General features: G+C 39.3%; 1 long non-coding RNA gene across 1 annotated transcript in view; it reads right to left on the bottom strand.

Moving 5' to 3' along the window:
* Nucleotides 1-13,316: 13,316 nt before the first annotated feature.
* The window catches only part of LOC132649545 (uncharacterized), a 37,702-nt gene continuing 28,834 nt past the window's right edge, over nucleotides 13,317-22,184 (bottom strand). The window contains exon 3 of the long non-coding RNA XR_009588042.1: nucleotides 13,317-17,292. This is a non-coding gene — a long non-coding RNA (uncharacterized LOC132649545). The remainder of the gene's footprint in view (nucleotides 17,293-22,184) is intronic.

The raw sequence follows: 22,184 nt of genomic DNA, 5'->3' as shown, positions 1-22,184 counted from the left end.
CAAGAAAAAGTTTTTAAATCTGAGGTTATGAAAATGATAGAGGCCATAGAAGAGGAAAACTAATCCCTCAAATTAGCACAGGAAAAGACAGTTAAACAAGGAAAAGAACTGAACACATCCATTAAAGAAATACGGGAAACTACAATCAAACAGAAGGGAATGAATAAAACTGTCCAACACCTAAAAATGAAACTAGAAGCAATGAAGAAAACACAATCTGAGACAATCCTGGAGATGGAAAACCTAAGGAAGAGGACAAGAACTATGGACACAAGCATTACCAGCAGAATGCAAAAGTTGGAAGACAATCTCACTAGGTCAAAGGTACAATTGAAGAAATCCATACATCAGTCAAAGAAAACGTTAAATCTAAAAAGTTCCTGACACAGATTATCCAAGAAATCTGGGACACTATAAAAAGTCCAAACCTAAAAATAATAGGAGAGGAAGACTCCCAGCTCCAAGTTTAAAAAATATTTTTAATAAAATCATAGAAGAAAACTTCCTCAACCTAAAGAAAGATATGTTTATAAACATACCAGAAGCTTATTGAATACCAAATAGATTGGACCAGAAAAGAACATCATCTTGCCACATAATAATCAAATCACTAAATGTACAGAACAGAGAGAGAATATTAAAAGCTACAAGGGAAAAAGGCCAAGTCACATATAAAGGCAAACCTATCAGAATTATGTCTGAATTCTCATCAGAAACTCTAAAAGCCAGAAGGTCCTGTGCTACAGACAATAAGAGACCAAAGATGTCAGCCCTAGTTACTATACTGAGCAAAACCTTTATTATTTTTATTTTTATTAATTACAGTTTATTCACTTTGTATCCCACCTGTAGTTCCCTCCCAATCCCACCATCCCTCCCTTTTCTCCGCCCATGCCCCTCCCCTGGTCCACTGATAGGGGAGGTCCTCCTCCCCTTCCATATGATGTAGTATATCAGGTCTCCTCAGGACTGGCTGCATTGTCTTCCTCTGTGGCCTGGTAAGGCTGCACCACCCTGAGGGGGAGGTGATCAAAGAGTAGGCCAATCACTTTATGTCAGAGACAGTCCCTGTTTCTATTACTAGGGAACCCACTTGTACCCTGAGTTGCCATGGGCTACATCTGTGCAGGGGTTCTAGGTTATCTCCATGAATGGTCCTTGGTTGGAGTATCAGTCCCAGAAAAGACCCCTGTGCCCAGATTTTTTGGTTCTGTTGTTCTCCTTGTGGAGCTCCTGTTCCCTCCAGGTATTTCTATCTCCCCCTTCTTTTCATAAAAATCCCTGCACTCTGCCCAAAGTTTGGCCGTGAGTCTCTGCTTTGGGTATCTGCTTTGATACCCTGCTGGGTAGAGTCTTTCAGAGGCCCTCTATAGTAGGATCCTGTATTGTTCCCTGTTTTCTCCCTCTTCTGATGTCCATCCTCTTTGCCTTTCTGAATGAGGATTGAGCATGTTAGCCAGAGTCCTCCTTCTTGATTAGCTTCTGTAGGTGTACAGATTTTAGTATGTTTGTCCTATATTATATGTCTAATAGGCACTTATGAGTGAGTATATTCCCTGTGTGTCTTTCTGCTTCTAGGATACCTCAACTCAGGATAATCTTTTCTAGTTCCCACCATTTGCCTGCAAATTTCATGATTCCCTTGTTTTCAATTGCTGAGTAGTATTCCATTGTATAGATGTACCACAATTTTTGTAGCCATTCCTCAACTGAGGGGCATCTGGGTTGTTTCCAGCTTCTGTCTAGCAAAACATTTAATCATCATAGAGGAAGAAAACAAGATATTCTATGACAAAAACAAATTTGAACAGTACCTATCCACAAATCCAGCCCTACAGAAGATACTAGAAGGAAAACTCCAACCCAAGTAGGCCTCAGGAAAATACAGATAATAAATAACTACACTCAGGAAAATACAGATAATAAATAACCTCACATCAGCAAAACCAAAAGAAAGGAATCACACACACACACACACACACACACACACACGCACGCACGCATGCGCGCTTCCACCACCAACATTAAAATAACAGGAAGTAACAATCACTGGTCATTAATATCTTTCAATATCAATGGCCTCAACTCCCCAGTAAAAAGACTCAGGTTAACAGAATGGATGTGAAAACAGACACATCATCCTGCTACATACGAGAAACACACCTCAGCAATAAAGATAAACATTACCTCAGAGTAAAGGGCTACAAAAAGGTTTTCCAAGCACACAGACCCAAGAAACAAACTGGAGTAGCCATTCCAGTATTTAATAAAATAGACGTCTAACCAAAATTAATCAAAAGAGATGGGGGCAGAGACTTCATACTCAAAGAAAAAATCCAACAAGACATTGTCTCAATTCTGACCATCTATACCCCAAATGCAATGGCACCAACGTTCATAAAAGAAACATTACTAACGCTTAATCATACACCAAACCCCACACATTAATATTTGGAGACTTCAACACCCCTCTCCCACAAATGGACAGGTCATCAAAACAGAAAATAAACAAAGAAATAATGAAACTAACCAATGTTACAAATTATATTGATCTAACAGATATTTGCAGAACATTCCATGCAAACACAAAAGAATATACCTACCTTTTTCTCAGCACCCCATGGAACCTTCTTCAAAATTGACCACATATTCAGTTGCAAAGCAAGCCTTAACAGATACAAGAAAATTGAAATAACACCTTGTAATTTGTCAGACCACTATGAATTTAAAAGCTGGACTTCAACAACAGAAACCCTACAAACACAAGGAAACTGAACAATTCTCTACTCAATGACCATTGGGTCATGGAGTAAATGATGAAAGAAATTAAAGACTTCCTAATATTCAACAAAAATGAAGGCACAACACACCCAAATTTATGGGACACAATGAAATCCGTGCAAAAAAAAAAAAAAAAAAGGCTGAGAACTAAGTGCCGTCATAAATTCTACCAGAGAATTCCTACACCTGATTAAGAAAAGCCTTCAGCAATGTGTCTATATACAAAATTAACTCAAAAGAAAATTAGTAGCCCCCTTTTATACAAATAATAAATGGGCTGAGAAAGAATTTAGGGAAATAACACCCTTCACAATTGCCACAAATGATATAACTAACTTAGTGACACTCTAACCAAGCAAGGGAAAGACTTGTATGACAAGAACTTCAAATCTCTGAAGAAAGAAATTGAAGAAGATATCAGAAGGCAGAAAAATATCACATGCTCATGGATCGGTAGGATTAACATAATAGAACGTGGCCATTATGCCAAAAGCAACCTACAGATTCAATGCAATTCTCATCAAAATTTCAACACAATTCTTTACAGACTTTGAAAGAACAATCCTCAACTTCATACCAAAAAATAAGAAATCTAGGATGGCTAAAACAGTTCTGTGCTGCTGTCATTACTTTTTTAAACTATTTTATTCGGGCCTCTATGCCTCTACCTCCCTTCTCCACCCCAGTTCCTTCTAACAGCCCAACACCAGGTAGGAGAGGACTTTCCTCTTTTACTGGGGAAAAGGAGTGTAGTGTTCCTTAGCTACTTCTTACCGTTTAGGGTCATCGGATTCCTTGGGGCAAGTCTAATCCTTGTTTCAGGATCTCGCCAACTTCTTATGGTGCTTCAGGGGCAGCTAGGAGCAGCAGGGAGAAAGCACCAGCAGCATTCATCTTCCTTGGAGCCACTTCAGGGCTCTGTCCTTTATTCTCTCTCTGAGTCCTCAGAATTAAACTATCTGCAGCTGACACAGAGCCCCTCTCAGAGCCTGAATGAGGCAAATAGTTGCTGCTGTGGACAATCGGAATCTGTCCCATCTCCCACACCTGTGATTAAAAGAAAAGCATGTTTACATGTCATAAACCAAAACTTCCACAACAATATACAATCAAAGAATTTCTGGGGGTATCAACATCCCTGATTTCAATCCCTATACTACAGAGCAATAGTAATAAAAAAATGGTATTAGCATAAAAACAGACAGGTTGATCAAGGGAATGGGATTGAAGGCCCAGAAATAAACCCACACATTTGTGGACAGCTGATTTTTGACCAACAGATAAAACAAAACAAAAAAAAAAGACAGCATCTTCAAAAAATGGTGCTGGTCTAAACGAATGTCTGCATGTAGAAGAATGCAAATAGATTCATATGTATCACCCTGCACAAAACACAAGTCCAAGTGGATCAAAGCACTCAACATAAAACTAGATACATTAATCTATTAGAAAAGAAAGTGGAGAATAGCCTTGAACTCACTGGTACAGGAGACAACTTTCTGAAAAGAACACCAACAGTTCAGGCTCTAAGTTCAACAATCAATAAATGGAACCTCACGAAACTGAAGAGCATCAGCAAGGCAAAGAACACTGGCAATAGGACAAAAATGGCAGCCTGTAGAATGGGAAAAGATCTTCACTAACCCTACATCTAACAGAGGGCTAATATCAAAATATATAAAGAACTAAAGAAATTAAACAATAATAAACCAAATAACCCAATTAAAAATGGGGTACAGAGTTAAACAGACAGTTCTAAACAGAGGAACCAATAACGGCCAAGAAGCACTTAAAGAAATGCTCAATGTCATTAGTTTGTTGTAGTAAATAAAAAATGAGTGCTGGGCTATATAATGTTTATTATTAGCCCTAAGATCATCAGAGCAGTATTATTTAACCCACTATCACAAATAATAAGACACAGACACCTGTTAGATTTTATAATTGCCTTTTTTACCTTGGGCTGGGCAGATATTTCACCTATGCTAGCTCAAAACTTCATCATCCATCTCCCAGCCCCCATCCAAAGCCATCCACCTTAATCCTCCTCATCTGGTCTACCTTCCATCAATAATGCCAATATACTTGCTTGTATCCTTCATCTGGGCCTTTTCACGCCATTATTGGAGTCCTTCCTCTCTGCTCAAGTGGTTTTTTCCTCCACACCAACCCATCCTGGTGTCCTCCTTCCTCCTCTCTTCACATCTGTTTGTCTGTGCACCATGATTCTCCTGAACCCTCAGCCCAGGAACCTTAGCCATGCCTTCCCCATTCTGTCCTGGCCATGTATAGGCTGTGTAATCAACCAATCAGGTATGGCTTAAGCAGTTTCACAAAACAAGGATAGGTGTAACCAGATCTTGAGGGCCAGTAACATGCATCCGACCAACCTCCAACATTAGTCATCATAGAAATGCAAATCAAAATGACTCTGAGATTCCATTTCACAGCTTCAATAAAGAATGGCTAAGATCAAAAACTTAAGTGACAGCACATGCTGGCAAGTATGTGGAGCAAGGGAAACAGTGCTCCATTGCTGGTAGGATTACAAACTTGTACAACCACTTTGGAAATCAATCCTAGTGCATTCTTTAAAAATTGAAAATAAATCTATCTGAAGACACAGATATACCACTCTTGAGCATTTACCCAAAAGATGCTCCACCATACCACAAGGACATTTGCTCAACTTTGTTCATAGCAAAGTTTGTAGTGGCCAGAAACTGGAAACAACCCAGAGGCCCCTCAACTGAATAATGGATTTTTAAAAGGTGGTATATTTACACAATGGAATATTACTCAGCTATTTAAAAAAAAAAGGCAATTTGCAGGCAAATAGATAGAAAGAACTACAAAAGTGAGTGAGGTAACCCAGATCCAGAAAAACAAACTTGGTGTGTCAGCCATAATGTACAGGATAACCATGCTACAACCCACAGACTCAAAGAAGACAAGAAGGGCCCAAGGGAGGATGCTTGAATCTCAGAGTAGGAACTACAATAAACATCTGATGTAGATGGAAGGAGGGAACTTGGTGGGAGAAGGGGAGGAGAGGGCAATAGGGGTGGGATTCAGGTGTGGGGATGACCAGAAGAGAGAACCAATATCAGTTGGGGGGGCATCTCTGGGGCTGGCAAGGCTCCAGGAAGTATAGGGCATTGACCCTAGCTGAGAATCCTAGCAGCAGGTGTTAAGGAGCCTGAAGACATCACCTCCTGTAGCCAGGTGGGACTTTAAGTAGAGGGGGAAGGACATGAACCCACCCATAAAACCTTGTGCCAAAATTTTTTGTCTTGCCTACAAGAAGTGTGGGGATTAAGATGGAACAGAGATTGGGGGAATGGCAAACCAATGACTGCCTCAACGTGGGATCCACCCTATGGGAGGGAGCCAACAATTGTCACTATTAATGATATTCTGCCATGCCTGCAGACAGGAGCCTAGCATTACTGTCTTCTGAGAGGCTTCATCCAACAGCTGATGGAAATAGATGCAGAGACCCACAGCCAAACAACAGGCCGAGCTCAGGAAGTTCTGTGGAAGAGTGGGAGAAAGGATAGAGGGAGTCAGAGGAGTCAAAGACACCACAAGACCTACAGAGTGAACCAACCTGGGCCCATGTGGGCTCACAGAGACTGAACCACTGACAAAAGACCATGCACAGGCTGAACCTAGACCTCCTACAAACATGTAGCAAATGTGCAGCTTGACCATCATGTGAATCCCTAACAATGGGAGGAGGGACCTTCTCTGTTGCCTGCCTCTGGTCTCTTTTTCCCTAGCATGGCTGCCTTTCAGACCTCAGTGGGAGAGGACGTACTTAGTCCTGCTGTGAAGTAAGGTGACATGGTTAGTTGGTACCACTTGAGGGCCTCCCCTACTCTGAAAAGGAGGGGAGAATGGGGTGAAGGAGTGTGATGATGGACTGGGAGGAGGGGAGGAAGGGGCTGGGGTCAGGCTGTGAAGTGAATAAATAATTTTTTTAAAATTTCTATCTTCTGGAAAGCTTACCGTAATTCTAAATAATTCCAGACAACATTCTTTGATATGACACTGAACTAATCTATGTCCATCCCCATTTTTATGGATAATATACAATTTATACAGGTATTTTGCCACCAAAGAAAAACAGTCACAGTGTGTGATTTCTTCCTTGTCCTCGTCTGCTTTCTGCCGCTTTGATAAAAACCCAGCCTAAAACTAGCTTGGAGAGGAAAGGATTTCTTTTGCTTACAGGTCACAGTCCCTCAACAAGGGAAATCAAGGAGGAACATATGGCCAGGAACTGAAGCAGTGACCACTGAGGAATACAGTTCACTGGCTTGCTCCCAGCCGCCTCAGACATCACACGACCTCCTATCCAGGGGCTGCACCATCTAGAGTGCACTCATCCCCCCCCCCATCAGTTAGTAAAATCAGGAAAATGGCCCCAAAACATGCTGACAGCCCAGACTGGTGGGGGCAATTATCTACTTGAGTTCCCCTCTTCCTGTGTGTCTCTACTTGTGCCAAGTTAACAAAAATTAACCAGCACAACCTCTTAATTTACAAGTTAGCTACCAAATACAAGTAATCAGAGTAAATGTGCATCGATTTTGTTTTGTTTAAAAGCATACTTAGTTTCACTTAATATCATCCTTTAATGAAATTTCCATTTGATAAAGAGCTTGAATAGAAACACAATAAAAACACCCCTTGAAACCCTTGAAACTTAAATGAAATACTGAAACCTGGGATATTTTAAAAGAAAATTACCTAAACATAAAAAAAAACTTTTAAAAAGCTAGACAAGCAAGTGTATTCCTGAAAAGAAAACTGTAAGAAATGAAATTAAAAGAATGAACTCTATTACAATTGCAAATTACTTTTCCAAAAGCATTGCAGTCATGATGCTGAAATAATGATTAGATGGTTTCAATGAAATACTGTAATTGTTAATTTAATGGAATTATGCTTTTCACAGCCAGCTCTGCTTTAATGTCACATCTTATATTGCATTAGCTATCTTAGTACACAAAGAAGAAGCATTGCCACTGATTGTGGAAGCTGTTAAAAGATAATGTGTCATTTAAACATCATTTTCAGGATAATCTATTAGCAACCAACACAGTTACTTCTCTTTATGCAATTGACATTGTACTAGAAATCAAAAAATTACCACTACTCCAGGTTGCCTTGAGTAATGAGGAGTTAGATAATATTGCCAAACTTTGGTTGTGTCTTTTAATGTGTCCACTTGAAGGTAATGATCCATTTTATTTTATTACATTTTAGGCCAACAAAATCATATTCATTCCAAAATTACTCCTTGGGAGTACTAGGCACAATTTCCTCAAAAGCAAAGGTTTTTTTTGTTTTGTTTTGTTTTGTTTTGTTTTGTTTTGTTTTGTTTTAATGGACCATATCTGCAAATCTTCTGCTTTCAATGTGTGCTGGAAACAAGTTAAAACATAAGAAGACATGAACCTTCCTGAGGTTCCTCAACCTTTCAGCTGTTCTCTGGGAGAAAAGTCCCAAGTGCCACGTCAAGCAAGCTTTTCTTGAGTAATATCCTTTTGGAATGTTCTAAGTTGAAAATGTATCACATATGCCGCTCCCCTTTGGGTGGCTCGCAACTGTCTGTAACTCCAAGAGATCTGACATCCACTTGTGGACTTGGCAGACACATGCACACATGTTAAGCAGCTCACAACTGCCTGTAATTCCAGCTCTGGGGGATGAAGCGTCCTATTCTGGCCTCCACGCACGTTCACGTGCGCGCAAAGACAAAAACTTCAGGCACATATCCGTACATATGCGTTAAATCGTGAAAACAACAGCAACTTAGGTGTGATGCAATATGACTACACTCCCAGCAGCAAAAGGATCCTAAGTCACAGGTAAGTCTGGGCTGCATGTTTAGATTCTGAAAAGAAAAAAGGAAAGAAGAAAGATCTCAAAGACAATTAAAAGTAAATACAAAAATAGACCCTACTAAGAAAACAGCTTTAAGAATCTGAGCGTTTAATAACCTTTTGTTTTTTTATCAAAAAGGGGATTAAGCGACCAGTTAATAACCAATCTTTTAAAAACAATAACATAAACCGAAAAATGTTTGTACTAATAAATGTGTGACTATTTTATTTCTTATAGTTTAGTGGCTCTCTCTCTTTCTCTGTCTCTCTCTCTCTCTCTCTCTCTCTCTCTCTGTGTATATGCATGTATGTGCACACATATGTGTGCCTGTGGGATGAGGGTGCATGTGTTCCTTTCAGAAGGAAGCTAAAAATCTAAATAAAAATAATTTTTTCCTCTAGAATAATTCAATAATTCTGACATTTAATGTAACTCTTTTTTTAATTTTGAGACATTATCTACTTTACTTATGTTCAATTAATTTGTATTTGAGAACACAGGCCACTAAAACCAGAGATGCCATGAATTCCACAATTAAAATGTCAATCAATATGATGCTATCTCAGTACATTCATTTTGGTTGTGAAATGTGAAAACACTTATGAAATACACCTCGCTCAAGAATATGAGAGCTGTACATTTGTTTATAATTTTTACAATATACTTTCAAAGAGAATGATGCAACTCAACTTGTAGAGTTAACCTGTGAATCAACCAGCCTAATACATCAATATGGTAGACAGATAAATGATAGATCGTAGAAAGATTATAGGTAGATGGATAGACAGACAGAGATAGATAGATAGATAGATAGATAGATAGATGATATAGATCCTTCGCTAATAAAACAAAACAAGCCCCATGCATCATCTCTGCCAACCCCCTGCTCTAAATGAGAGAAACGAATAGACTACAATCAAACTGAAGGCAGGGAAAGCTCTGTGGACATAATGGGTGAGGAACACAAGGTCTTTCTATCCTTTATAGCTGAATAACAAACTGTCACTTGGAAAGTAGCTTTAAATAGCTACTTTAAATAGTTTTAAGCAGTTTAAGCAAAGAAGAAAAATTCGCATGATGTGAGGTAGTCTTATAGCTTACAACTCTGGGCTACCCTCACTAATTAAATCAAAAGAAAAGAGAATTATTTTCTTACACAATAAAGAATCAAGATTTTCTTTCCCAAATGTGAAGTTATATTATGTTGGCATTTTTTTTTCAATTGTTCTTGGGAGGGATGACGTGAGGGAGGACAAAGGAAGAAAGTAGTGGAAGAGAACTGGATTGGGGGACTATCTCTGGGAGGAGCTACAACAATGAAAACTCCCAGGAACCTATGAGGGTGACCCTAGCTAAGACTCCTGCAAGTGGAGGATATGGAGCCTGAACCCGCCCTCTCCTCTAATGAAGCAAGACTTCCAAAGGAGGGACCCAGCCACAAAACCTTAGATCCACAGTTTGTCCTGCCTACAAGTTGTGCAAGTAGGGGTAAAAGATGGAGCAGCATTTGAGGGAAAGGCCAACCTATGCCATGAGAGGGAGCCCACCCCTGACATTACTAATGATACTCTGCTATACGCAGACAGGAGCCTGGCATAACTGCCATCAGAGAGGATTCACCCAACAACTGATGAAAACTGATGCAGACACCCACAACCAGACATTAAATGGAGCTTAGAGAATCCTGTGAAAGAGGGACAAAGATGGATTTGAAGGACCCAGAGAGGTCAAGGGCGACACAAGAAAACCTACAGAAGCAACTAACCTAGGCCCATAGAGGCTCATAGAGACTGAACTGCCAACCAGGGAGCATGAATGGGACAGACCTAGACCCTCTGCATACGTGCAACAGACGTGCACCTGAGTATTTATGTGGGACTCCTAGAGCAAGAGCAGGGGCTATCTCTGACTACACTGCCTACCTTTGGATCCCGTTCCCCTAACTGGGCTGCCTTGTCTAGCCTCAACAGAAGAAGATGTGCCTAGTCTTATTGCAACTTGACACGTCAAAGCTGTTTTCAATAGCCATGGGAGGCCTCCCCTTTTCTGAGGAGAAGAGGAGGTGGACTTAATGGGGGTAGGGGAAGAGAGAGAGAGAGACTGGGAGGAGAGGAGAGAGGGGAAGCTGCCTTCAGGATGTAAGGTAAATAAATAAAAAATAAAATTGTTTTTGGATACTTTTCAAGAGTTTAAAATTTTAACTAAGTTTTTTCATTATGTTTGTTACATTGTGCTAATATGGACCTCACTCCGTTTAAGAAGATAAATGAGTTAGTAAAAAACTTAGGAGCTGGGTGCAGTGGCACACGCCTGTAATCCCAGCACTCAGGGAGACAGAGGCAGGCAGATCACTGTGAGTTTGAAGCCAGCCTGGTCTACAAAGTGAGTCCAGGTCAGCCAAGGCTACACAGAGAAACCCTGTCTCAAAAAAAACTTGGATGTTTAGCAAGCTGAAAGTTCACCACATGGAAAAGAGCAGCTAGCAGCCAGCAGCCAGCACCCCCACTCTCATCTGTGGACCCTGGACAGTGAAGGCTAGTGAACAGCCTGCTTCAGATCACAGCGGGAAGGTTCTTGGACATGACACATTTTGTGACAAAAGAGAGTCTCTAATTAGTGAAAGTTTCTGGTTTGAAAGTAAAGGGCTTAACCTTTCTCGGGAAATAATCAGCCAGACACTGTCAAAAGCCTCCGTGGAAGGTTTCAAGCCTGACGCGGGTGCGGAGAACCCCCTTGCGTCTTCGACAGACAGACACAGGTGACCGAACAATGAACTGTGCACTTGGCAAGGAATAAAGAAGCATTTGACATGGGCTAGCCTCCTCTAAAGTAGCATTTCTATTTTGTCCCGTAACTAAGGTGGAGCAGTTTCATAGGGCATGTTATTTACTTGGGCTGCTTTAACTTAAAAAATATCTGAAAAGGTTTGGGGTTGATTTTTTTTTTTCTGAAAATTTTTTTCCACATCAGTCTTTGTGTTAAGACAACAGCTGGGACTCGAGTGAGCATCAGAGACAAAGCTCACATTATAGCAGACACAAACATTCACTGGTGAGAATTATCTACAATTACATCTAAAGCAAAAATCTGAAACTGGAAAAGATGAGAACCCCAGCCTTTTATCTTCCGATGAAAAGGTGTCACCAGTGCCCCGAAGCTGTTTGCTTGCACACATAACTTTTCTTTCCTCCTTCTTTTCTTTTTCTCTTTCTTTTTTTTTTAGCACCACAAACTCTGAAGAGTGAGAAAGGAAATCAATTCTTTTCATTTAAAAATCAACCGAATTTGGAAAAGTACTTAATATTTAATTATTCATCAAAACAATATACATTCTTTAACAAATAAAGTAGATAAATATTAAAACAATTGCTCAGTTTTCCTACTTCACCCATTTAGTATGTTTGTTACATCACAGTAGCTATTTTCTGCGATACCTGTAGATAAAGTGACACACGTACTGTTTCTGGAAATACTAATGCCTTTGACACTTTCTGATGAACTGCCTTCCAATACTTGCTTAGGGGCCATAAAAATTCTTAGCTCAGCAATAAAGTACTAGTTGCGCTTGTCAAGCTGTTCATATTCAAAATTATAAACCCAGAGTAAAACAAGCTGGTAAATCGCCAATAGTAACCTTTAAGCCTAAGAGTTGGGCTTCAAGTCTACAGTGAAGAATACTACAAAACAAAGATATGCTTCGAGTGCATCGAGCATCGCTCGTACAAATGCTAAAAAGTCTTCAATTCTAAAACGTGTCTCCCTCCAGGAGATTGTGTTAACGGAAGTGAGGGGCTGGGAAGTTGTGTATTCATTTTGACCATCAGGACACTGAGAATCAGGCTTGTGATTTTAAGTTTTTGAAGCATAATGTGCCCTGCAAAATTATGCTACTCCCTTTCCTTCCTGCATTGTAAAAAGCAACACTCTCCCCTTGTGGTGGAATGGTGAAGCTCTGTCTTGCTGAACTCCAGAGAAAGGAAAGGCACTTTATCTGCCACATCTCTAGTAAAATGATGGGTAAATTACATCCTGGCACAGGTTCAACAGAACCCGGACTTCCATCAGGAAGGTTTGTTCAGCATGGAACATGGGCTCAGATTAACCAGTGTGTTGAGTAAATAATCTGATAACTAAAAATATACAAGCTGATGAATATGAGCTACATATTTTCCTGCTCATTAATTTCAGGTAAACTCTAACATTCTAAGACATTGTTTAAGATAATCATAGAAAAGGGTTATCCCTTTTTCCCCTTACAACAAACTGAAGACCAGTAAGCTCTGCTATCACAACAGCATTTCTAAAAAGAAATTATGTCTATAGGTAAAAGAAAAGTCCTTCAAGCCAAAACAAACAAACTTTTAATTCAAACACTCATACACTTTAAACACATTTTAATGGTGTTTTACATTATTTAAAAAGCTTTTCGGAATTGGAAAAATGGACTCAGAGGTTAAGAGCATGTGTGAGCTGTCCTAGCAAACCTTATTTTGGTTTATAGTACCCATGGGAAATAGCTTACAACCAATGTAACCCCACTTCCCCAGGAATCCGACTCTTCCTGGTTCCGCAGACACTCAAGGGCAGATACCCATGCACACGAGTAGACACACACACAATTAAAAATAACAAAATAAAAATTTTAAAAGGCCTTTTATTATACACTATGTGCCTCTACTATTAAGATTATTATTATAAACAAGCACTCAAAAGAAATTTTAATAATACAGAAAAATTGTTTTCACTTTCACTCGAATCTTATTTTTACACATTACTAATTCCGGAATCTCTCTATTGACAGAATTATAGACAATTACAGTGTCAGTTACTGAAATTGGATAATTTATGTTTTCACTAGATTGAAACACAAACTTTAAACAAAATGAATGCATGCTATTGACAGAATTTCGTATATACATAGAGAAAGAACTAATATATGTCTGTGTATATACATATATATTAATTTCAAAGTAATTTCAGCAAATGTGGAGACTTTTGGGGGGAAGAAGATAAGCCAGCAAGGCACAAGGGAAGGCAGTGAGGTGAGGACAAATAAAAACAAATTATGCTGGTATATACATATGAAAATATGACAAAACTCATAACTCTGTATACAACTTTTAAAAATTAATTGCAAAATATGAAAAGTTATATAAAACCAATAATAAAATGTTCATCAAATATCTCTGATGACAGGAATATCATGAAAACTATAATTCAGATTTTCATGGATTGTTCTATCATATTATACTACTAATAAATAGTAGATATTTCATTAAAATTTCTATATCTAGACTTAAAAGACTAGGTAAAACCTAAAGGAAAAATATTTTTTAAAAAACAAGTCACTTGCCAGGAAAATATTCTTAATTGAAAGATGAAAAAAGGTATTAGGAAAGTCAATGAGATCAAGGCTGGTATATATGGTTAGATATTCTTTAGTTGTAATAAATAAATTCAATGCAAGAATCACATGTTTTTAAAGTGAAAGGAAGATTTGTTGTCAAAAATAAATGGACTGAGGTAGGATCCTATCCTGTTTCCTGTTTTCTCCTTCCTCCAATGTCCATCCCATTTGTCTTCCTGAGTGAGGATCTTACCCAGGGTCGTCCTTCTTGCTTACCTTCTTTAGGTGTAGATTTTTGTAGGTTTATCCTATATTATATGTCTAGTATCCACTTATTAGTGAGTATATACCATGTGTGTCTTCCTGCTTCTGGGTTACCTCACTCAGGATGATCTTTACCAGTTCCCACCATTTGCGGGCAAATTTCATGAAAAACTCTTCCCAGTATTGTATCAAAGCAGATGCTGAGACTCATAAGCAAACTTTGAGCAGAGTGCAGGGAATCTTATGAAAGAAGGGGAAGATAGGAAGACATGGAGGGGACAGGAGCTCCACAAGGAGAGCAACAGAACCAAGAAATCTGGGCCCAGGTGTCTTTTCTGAGACTGATACTCAAGGACCATTCATGGATATAACCTAGAACCCTTATTCAGCTGTAGCCCATGGCAGCTCAGTATCCAAGTGGGTTACCTAGGGGAACAGGAACTGTCTCTAACATGAACTCAGTGGCTAGCAACTTTGACCACCTCCCCCTGAGGGGGGTGCAGCCTTGCCAGGCCACAGAGGAGGACAATGCAGCCAGTCCTGATGAGACCTGCTAAGCTAGGGTCAGATGGAAGTAGAGAAGGACCTCCCCTATCAGTGGACTTGGAGAGGGGCATGGGGAGGAGACGAGGGAGGGAGGATAGGTTTGGGAGGGGAATGAGGGAGGGGCTACAGGTGGGATACAAAGTGAATAAGCTGTAATTAATATAAAAATTAAAATTAAAAAATAAATAAATAAATAAACTCTCTGGGAACACATTTATATTAATCCAGGACTGAAAGAGACCTAGAAACATTTTTATACATTTGGCCTCTTTATACCACCTAATTTTCTTTTAAGAAATAATTTTGGGGAGATACTAACATAATTACAACATTTTTTCTTTCTATTTCCTCATTTCAAACCTTCCTGTGTACCTAACCATCCTTAGTCTCTTTCAAATCCATGGCCTCTTTTTCTTTAATTGTTGTTAAATACATACATGCAACTAGCTCAGTTAATTTGGTGTTATCTGCATGTTTGTTTTCAGGGTAACCATTTGGTATTTGGTAACCATCTGGTATGTTCCTTTTCCTAAGGAAGACTATTTCTCCACTCTCGGGATTCCTTAGTTGCCTGTGAGCATCAGTTAAGCTTCGAATGTAACCCAGAGGCCTCTGGGAAACCTCAGAATCTCCACTGAATCTTCAAGATCCATAAACCTCAGCACTTACATCTTCAGGCTCAGCAGAAAAATGAAGGCGTATACCCCCAACACTCCTACCCAATGATCCCAAGGTTTATTCAAATGAGATGCCCTATTTTCACATCTTCTTGGAGTGTTATTCTCTAAATGCTGTGAACTCCCTGAGTCTTACCTGTGGAGCTACGCATGAGGTCAACCCAACAGCAAAGACTGTAGGGAAAAGGAGCTGCACATTGGCAAACGATTGCAAATTCTGAGTATTGTTTTATACCTAATCATATGAAGCTTGCAGTTTTCCAGAAACTCCTTATTCGTGATGTTAAAGAACTTTGCTTATTTCCTACTGGGTTTCTGCCGCTGAATAACAACAATCTTAGATTCTTTCTTTCTTCTTTTGAGACAGAGTTTCTCTGCTTAGCCTTGGCTGCCCTAGATTCACTTCGTACACCAGGCTGGCCTGGAATTCACAGTGATCAGCCTGCCTCTTCCTCTCTGAATGTTGGGATTAAAGACGTGCGCCCAGCTCAATCTTAGATTCTTAAAATAGTACCTATTTATTTATACTCAGTCGTTACACCTAGTTATTATCTTACACTTATTATAGGCCCAGAGTCTAGGCATGGTAAAAGATTGTTCTGTGTGTCACAAAACTGAAATAAAGGTGCTATCTGATATACATTCTCGCCTGGAGCTCGGGTCTATTTCCACAATTACTGGTTTGAGCAGAATTCATTTTCTTGTGTCTGTAGAATTGGGAGCTGGTTTTTCTGGTCTACGAGGGACTGTTCTCAGCCAAATTAGGGCACTGTAAGGTCATTGCCTTATGGTTCCCCTCAAGTTTAAAACCGTGAATAAAGACCTTCTCTTGAACAGCAAACCTATCACGTACAATCCCTTCATGGAAAACATAAGGGCCCAGAAATCTTTAGAATTATCATGGACTTCTTTCTATCATGTAAATAAATTCTGTATTTGCTTTTATGGATAATGAAACGGGCAGGCTAGATAAATCACATGACAGCTTGCAGATTTCTAGATTGCTATTGTTCTTTTAACAAATGTATTTGTTTTGTGGAAAGTGTTAAAAAGAGATGGAAGATAATAAATGGGAAAGACATGAGGTGAAAGAGAAAGAGGAGGAGGGAAAAGGTGTCTATGGTACAAAAGGGATAGTCTAAAATGAATAATAAACTTTATAGCATTTATTACAATTATTTCATCAGTTTTTATATCTAGATTTAAAAGACTAAGCAAAAACAAAAGGAAATTAATAAATAAGGAGTCATAGAGGGAAAATAGAAAATTAAAACCAGAAAGTGCAGAGAATTCTCTTGGGTTTTGTTTTAGTTGGCTTTTTAAATTTTTTGTTTACAAGCAAGTCTAGTGAAATACATTTTAGGGATGAAGAAAATTTATTTTTCAGAAAACAGAACTCAGTTATAAACAAGATGTGGAGTATAAAACAAGCACCTTCTACACCTTCCTGGGATACACAGAAGAAAAGCCAAAGAAACTGTCCTTAAAATTCCAAATGAAAATTATTAGCTTACGGGAGTTGTAGTCATCTTGGAAAGGTTATTGTTCAAAGCCTGTCTTGTTAAAGGACTGTTTTGAAATGAGACAGGGAGTCACAGACCCGCGTCCGGCCTCTCAGGAAGGCAGCCTGGCTTCCCCGGATTGGCCGTGCAGAAGTGGAGCGCTGCCCTCTAGCGGCCCGAGCACTTCCTGAAGCCGGTGGCTCCGGGCAGCAACGCCGCGCAAGGACGTAACACTATGCTGTCTTCACACAACGTCCCCACTTCAGGTAAAAAGTTCTCTCTGGAGCATTGAGAAGAAATACGAAATATATTATGTGTAAACGGCGGGAACTGTGTTAATACTTTTAAGACTTCCTTCAAAACTTTGGTATAGTTTTACTTGTAGGTACATGAAATTGTACTTTCAAATAAAATGCTTTCTAGATTATAGATTAAGATTTGTCTCTAAAGAATATTGTTTTCAAAGCCATTCTTAAGATACGATACTTTGTATCTATTATATCACAGCTATTATATACATAGAACTGTGTGTACAATACATATGATTTTATACTAAATTATGAAGAAATGTGCTAACAAAATTGACTTACATGCATTTGTGACATACATAAACTTAATATTTAAATCACTTTAAAACAAAAAAGAAAGTTTTATTTATCTTTGGATATTTTTAATTTTTAATTACTTATTTTAACTTTTGAGATTATAACATAATTATATCATTTCCTCCTTACCTCCCTCCAAACATTTCCAGATATCACTCCTTGTTCTTTTTCAAGTTCATGGCCTCTTTTTTTTCATTAATTGTTATCCAATACTACATGCATAAACACATACAGATTTTATATATAAATTGTATTTTGTGTGTTTATGTATGTAGTATTTAACAATTAATGAAAAAGAGACAGGAACCTGAAAACGAACAAGGAATGATAATCACAGAAGAATGGATAAATAAAACGTGATACATTTACACAATGGAATATTACTTGACCATTAAAAATGAAATACCATACATGAAAAAAGAAAGCATTTTCAACAAATGGTGCTGGCCTAACTAGATGTCTGCATGTAGAAGAATGCAATTAGAGCCATATTTATCACCCTGCACAAAACTCAAGTCCAAGTGGATCAAAGACCTCAACATAAAACCAGACATGCTAAATCTAATAGAAGAGAAAGTAGGTTAGAGCCTTGAACACATTTGTACAGGAAACAACTTCTTGAACAGAACACCAACAGCTCAGTCCCTAAGATCAACAATTAATAATTGGAACCTCATGAAACTGAAAACTCTCTGCAAGGCAAAGGACACTGACAATAGGACAAAACAGCAGCCTAAGGATTAGGAAAAAATCTTCACCAACCCTACATCCAACACAGAACTAATATCCAAAATATATAAAGAATTAAAGAAATTAAACAGCAACGAACCAAATAACACAACTTAAAAATGGGTTACAGAGGGGCTGGAGAGATATGGGCTCAGTGGTTAAGAGCACTGTCTTGCTCTTCCAGAGGTCCTGAGTTCAATTTCCAGCAACCACATGGTGGCTCACAACCATTGATAATGTGATCTGGTGCTCTCTTCTAGCATGCAGGTGTACATGCAGGCAGACCACTCACATATAATAAATATTTTTTTAAATGAGGTAAACAGGCAATTCTAAACAGAGGAATCTCTAATGGCCAATAAGGACTTGAAGAAATGTTCAACATCCTTGCTCGTCATGGAAACACAAATCAAAATGACTCTGAGGTTTCATCTTATACCCATCAGAATGGCTAAGATCAAAACCTCAAGTGACAGTACATGCTGGCAAGGATGTGGAACAAGGGGAAACTACTCCATCTTTGGTGGGATTGCAAACTTGTACAATTTGAAACTCAATCTGAAGGTTTTTCAGAAATTTGGAACTAGATCTACCTCAAGACCCAGCTATAACACTCCTGGGCACAAAAGATGCTCCACCATACCACAAAGATATTTGCACAACTATGATCATAGCAGCTTTATTCGTAATAGCCAGAAACTGGAAACAACCTAGATGTCTCTCAACCATATAAAGAAAATGTGGCACATTTACACAATGGAATACTGCTCAGCTATTAAAAACAAAGACATCGTGCAATTTACAAGCAATAGGTGGAACTAGAAAAGATCATCCTGAGTGAAGTAATCCAGAACCAGAAAGACTAGCATGGTTTGTGCCCACTAGTAAGTGGATATTAGTCAAAGAGCACAGGATAACCGGGCTACAAACTGCAGACCCAAAGAAGCCAAAGATAGCCCAGGGGAGGATGCTTGTATCTCACACAGAACAGGAAATAAAATAGAAATCTGAAGTAGATGAAATTGGGATTGGGGCTCCTGGAGTTCTATTCTATGGAGTAACCCTAGCTGAGACTCCTAGCAGTGGGGATTAAGGAACCCGAACTTGCCACCTCCTGTAGCCAGGTAGGAATTCCAGTGGAGGGAGGAGAATACCAAGCCCCCATAAAACCTTTGACCCAAAATTTGTCTTGCCTATGAGAAGTGTAGGGAATAAGATGGAGCAGAGCTTGAGGGAATAGCAAACCAATGACTGGTCCAACTTGAGACCCACCCTACTGGAGAGAGTCAACCCCTGTCACTATGAATGATACTCGGCTATATTTGCAGACAGGAGGCTAGCATAACTGCCTTCTGAGAGGCTTCATGCGACAGCTGGTGAAAACACATGCAGAGACCCACAGCTAAACAATAGGCCAAGTTCAGAGTTTTGTGTATTAGTGAGAGAAAGGATAGAGGGAGCCAGAGGGGTCAAAGATGCCAAAGAAGACCTACAGAGTGAACTAACCTGAGCACATGGGGGCACACAGAGATTGGACCACCGGCCAAAGAGCAAGCATGGGATGGACCTGGATCCCACACACACATGTAGCAGATATGCAGCTTAGTCAACATGTGGGTGCCCTAACAATGGGAGTAGGAGCTGTCTCTGACTCTGTTGCCTGCTTCCGGTCCCTTTCCTCTAGCTGGGCTGCCTTGTCAGGCATCAGTGGGAAAAATGTGCTTAGTCCTGCTGTGACTTGAAGTTTCAAGGTGGCTTGGTACCCTTTGGGGACCTCCCTTTCTCTGAGAAGGATGGCAGGGGCATGGGAGGAAGAAGCATGAGGGTGAGACTTGGGGGAGAGGAGGAAGGGGGCTGGGTTCAGGTTGTAAAGTGATTAAATGATTAAATAAATAAGAATAAATTTCCCAACCTCAAGTATTTGCTTAGAACAACCCCAACAGCTAAGGATAAGTACTATTACCTACTGAGGAGCAAAGCTCCCTCAAACTGCTATTTTTATGTCATTACAATACTAACTCACACTGTGTATTGATTATATACTTACTATAGGGTAAATATGCCTTCTAAAACTCATGTGCTGAAAATACAATCCATCATGTGACAGGGTTGGAACATGGACACACTAATATTTAAGGAATAATCATGCATGGATTGATGTTATGGAGTGAGTTTGATTATCTTATTTTCTTTTTCTGAGTTTGATTTTCTGAGACACGGTTTCTAGGTACAACTGCTCTTGGAAGCCCTGGAACTCTCTGTAAAGCAGGCTGGCCTTGAGCTCTCAGAGAGCCAACTGCCTTTGCTCCCAAGTGCTGAGATTAAAGGCATATGCCAAAATGCAAGGTGTTTGAGCATCTTTAGATTACGTTTATTTTAAAAATAATAGCTTTGTCTTCTCGCTAGAAAGAAAAATCTCTCCTCTTCCTCCTTCTTCCTCTCTTGCTCTGTTCCCCTCCTCCCTTGTATCCCCCTCTTTGTTCCGTTTTATTTTGTCTTTCCCACTCTCCCTTCCTTTCCCCTTCAACCTTCAGCCATTGATGGTGCGACAAGGAGGCCGTTTTCTATCCCAGCCAGCATCTGATCATGAAATGTAAGGAAGAAAACTGTTTTATTACCCAGACCCATATATTCTGCTCGCATAACACAAAGTAGACTAGACTAGGCTGGCCGTGTAGGCCAGTGGTACAGCCCTTGACTAACATACCCTACTACCACAAAAGAAAGGTAAGGAAAGGACAAAAAAAACCTACTTTGTAAAATACCAATGAAATAATCTTGTAACAAAAAAGGAAGAGAAAAACTGATTAAAAAAAAAAGGAAGAGAACGTCAACAAAGGCGATGTTACAGACTAAAAGAATAACCTACTTACATATTAACTAAACCCAAGAATATGGTTATTATTGGCATTTACAGAGGAGAAAAGGAAGTAGACAGGTTTAATGATCTACCTAAATTTAATAATTAATGAGTGACATAGCCCTGATTGAAACCCAGGCTGTCTGCTCCAGTCCCTACCTAGCAACGGTTATATTGAAATGCTTCCAAAAAGTCTAGGAAGAAAATATTATTGCAAAGGTTCTTAAGATACTGAAGAGAAGGAACCATCCCCACCAAGTTGAATTATAATAAGAAGTATGTATACATCATCAAATTAGATTCCTTCAAAATAAAGGTAAATATTTCCTTCAAATAAATCAGGAGAGGTCATAGGTAAAATACTATACTTAGAAATTCTTTGACAACACAAGAAAAGGAACGTTTAAGTCATGAATAAATGGCTCACTCTGGTAATCCTAGAACTCAAGCAGCTGAAACAGAGATTGCTATGAGTTCAAGGCCAATCTGTTCTACATTATGAGTTCCAAGACAGCCAGGGCTGGGTAAGGAAGCCCTGTTTCAAAATAAGCAAGCCATCAAACAAACAAACAAACAAAAAACCCTTGTTATTCTAAACTTGTGCCCAGATTAGCTCGCGTGCTGTATCATTTACATTCATTCCATGTTAAAGTTTAAGAGTCTATTTAGTTATCAACCTTATCTTAAATCAAATTTTCCAATTCTTATCCTGAGAGGTGAGGCAAACTTTCTTTTTTATTTAATTTTTATTTATTTATTCAGTTTTTATATAATGATTGTAGCCCCCTCCTTCTTCTCCTCTCAGTCCCACCCACCCTTCCTCTTTCCACCTGTCCTCTTCCCCTAGTCCACTGAAATCGGGAGTCCTCCTCCCCTGCCATCTGACCCTAGTTTATCAAGTCTCATTAGGTTTGCCTGGATGCTCTTAATTTGGGGCCTGGGAAGGCCATGTCTCCGGGAGGGGGCAGGGGGAATCAA

This window comes from Meriones unguiculatus, chromosome 20 (assembly GCF_030254825.1).
Source record: "Meriones unguiculatus strain TT.TT164.6M chromosome 20, Bangor_MerUng_6.1, whole genome shotgun sequence".
In the NCBI taxonomy this organism is placed as follows: domain Eukaryota; kingdom Metazoa; phylum Chordata; class Mammalia; order Rodentia; family Muridae; genus Meriones; species Meriones unguiculatus.
The sequence above is the reverse complement of the archived record's forward strand: the minus strand, read 5'-3'. Positions and strand labels throughout refer to the sequence as shown.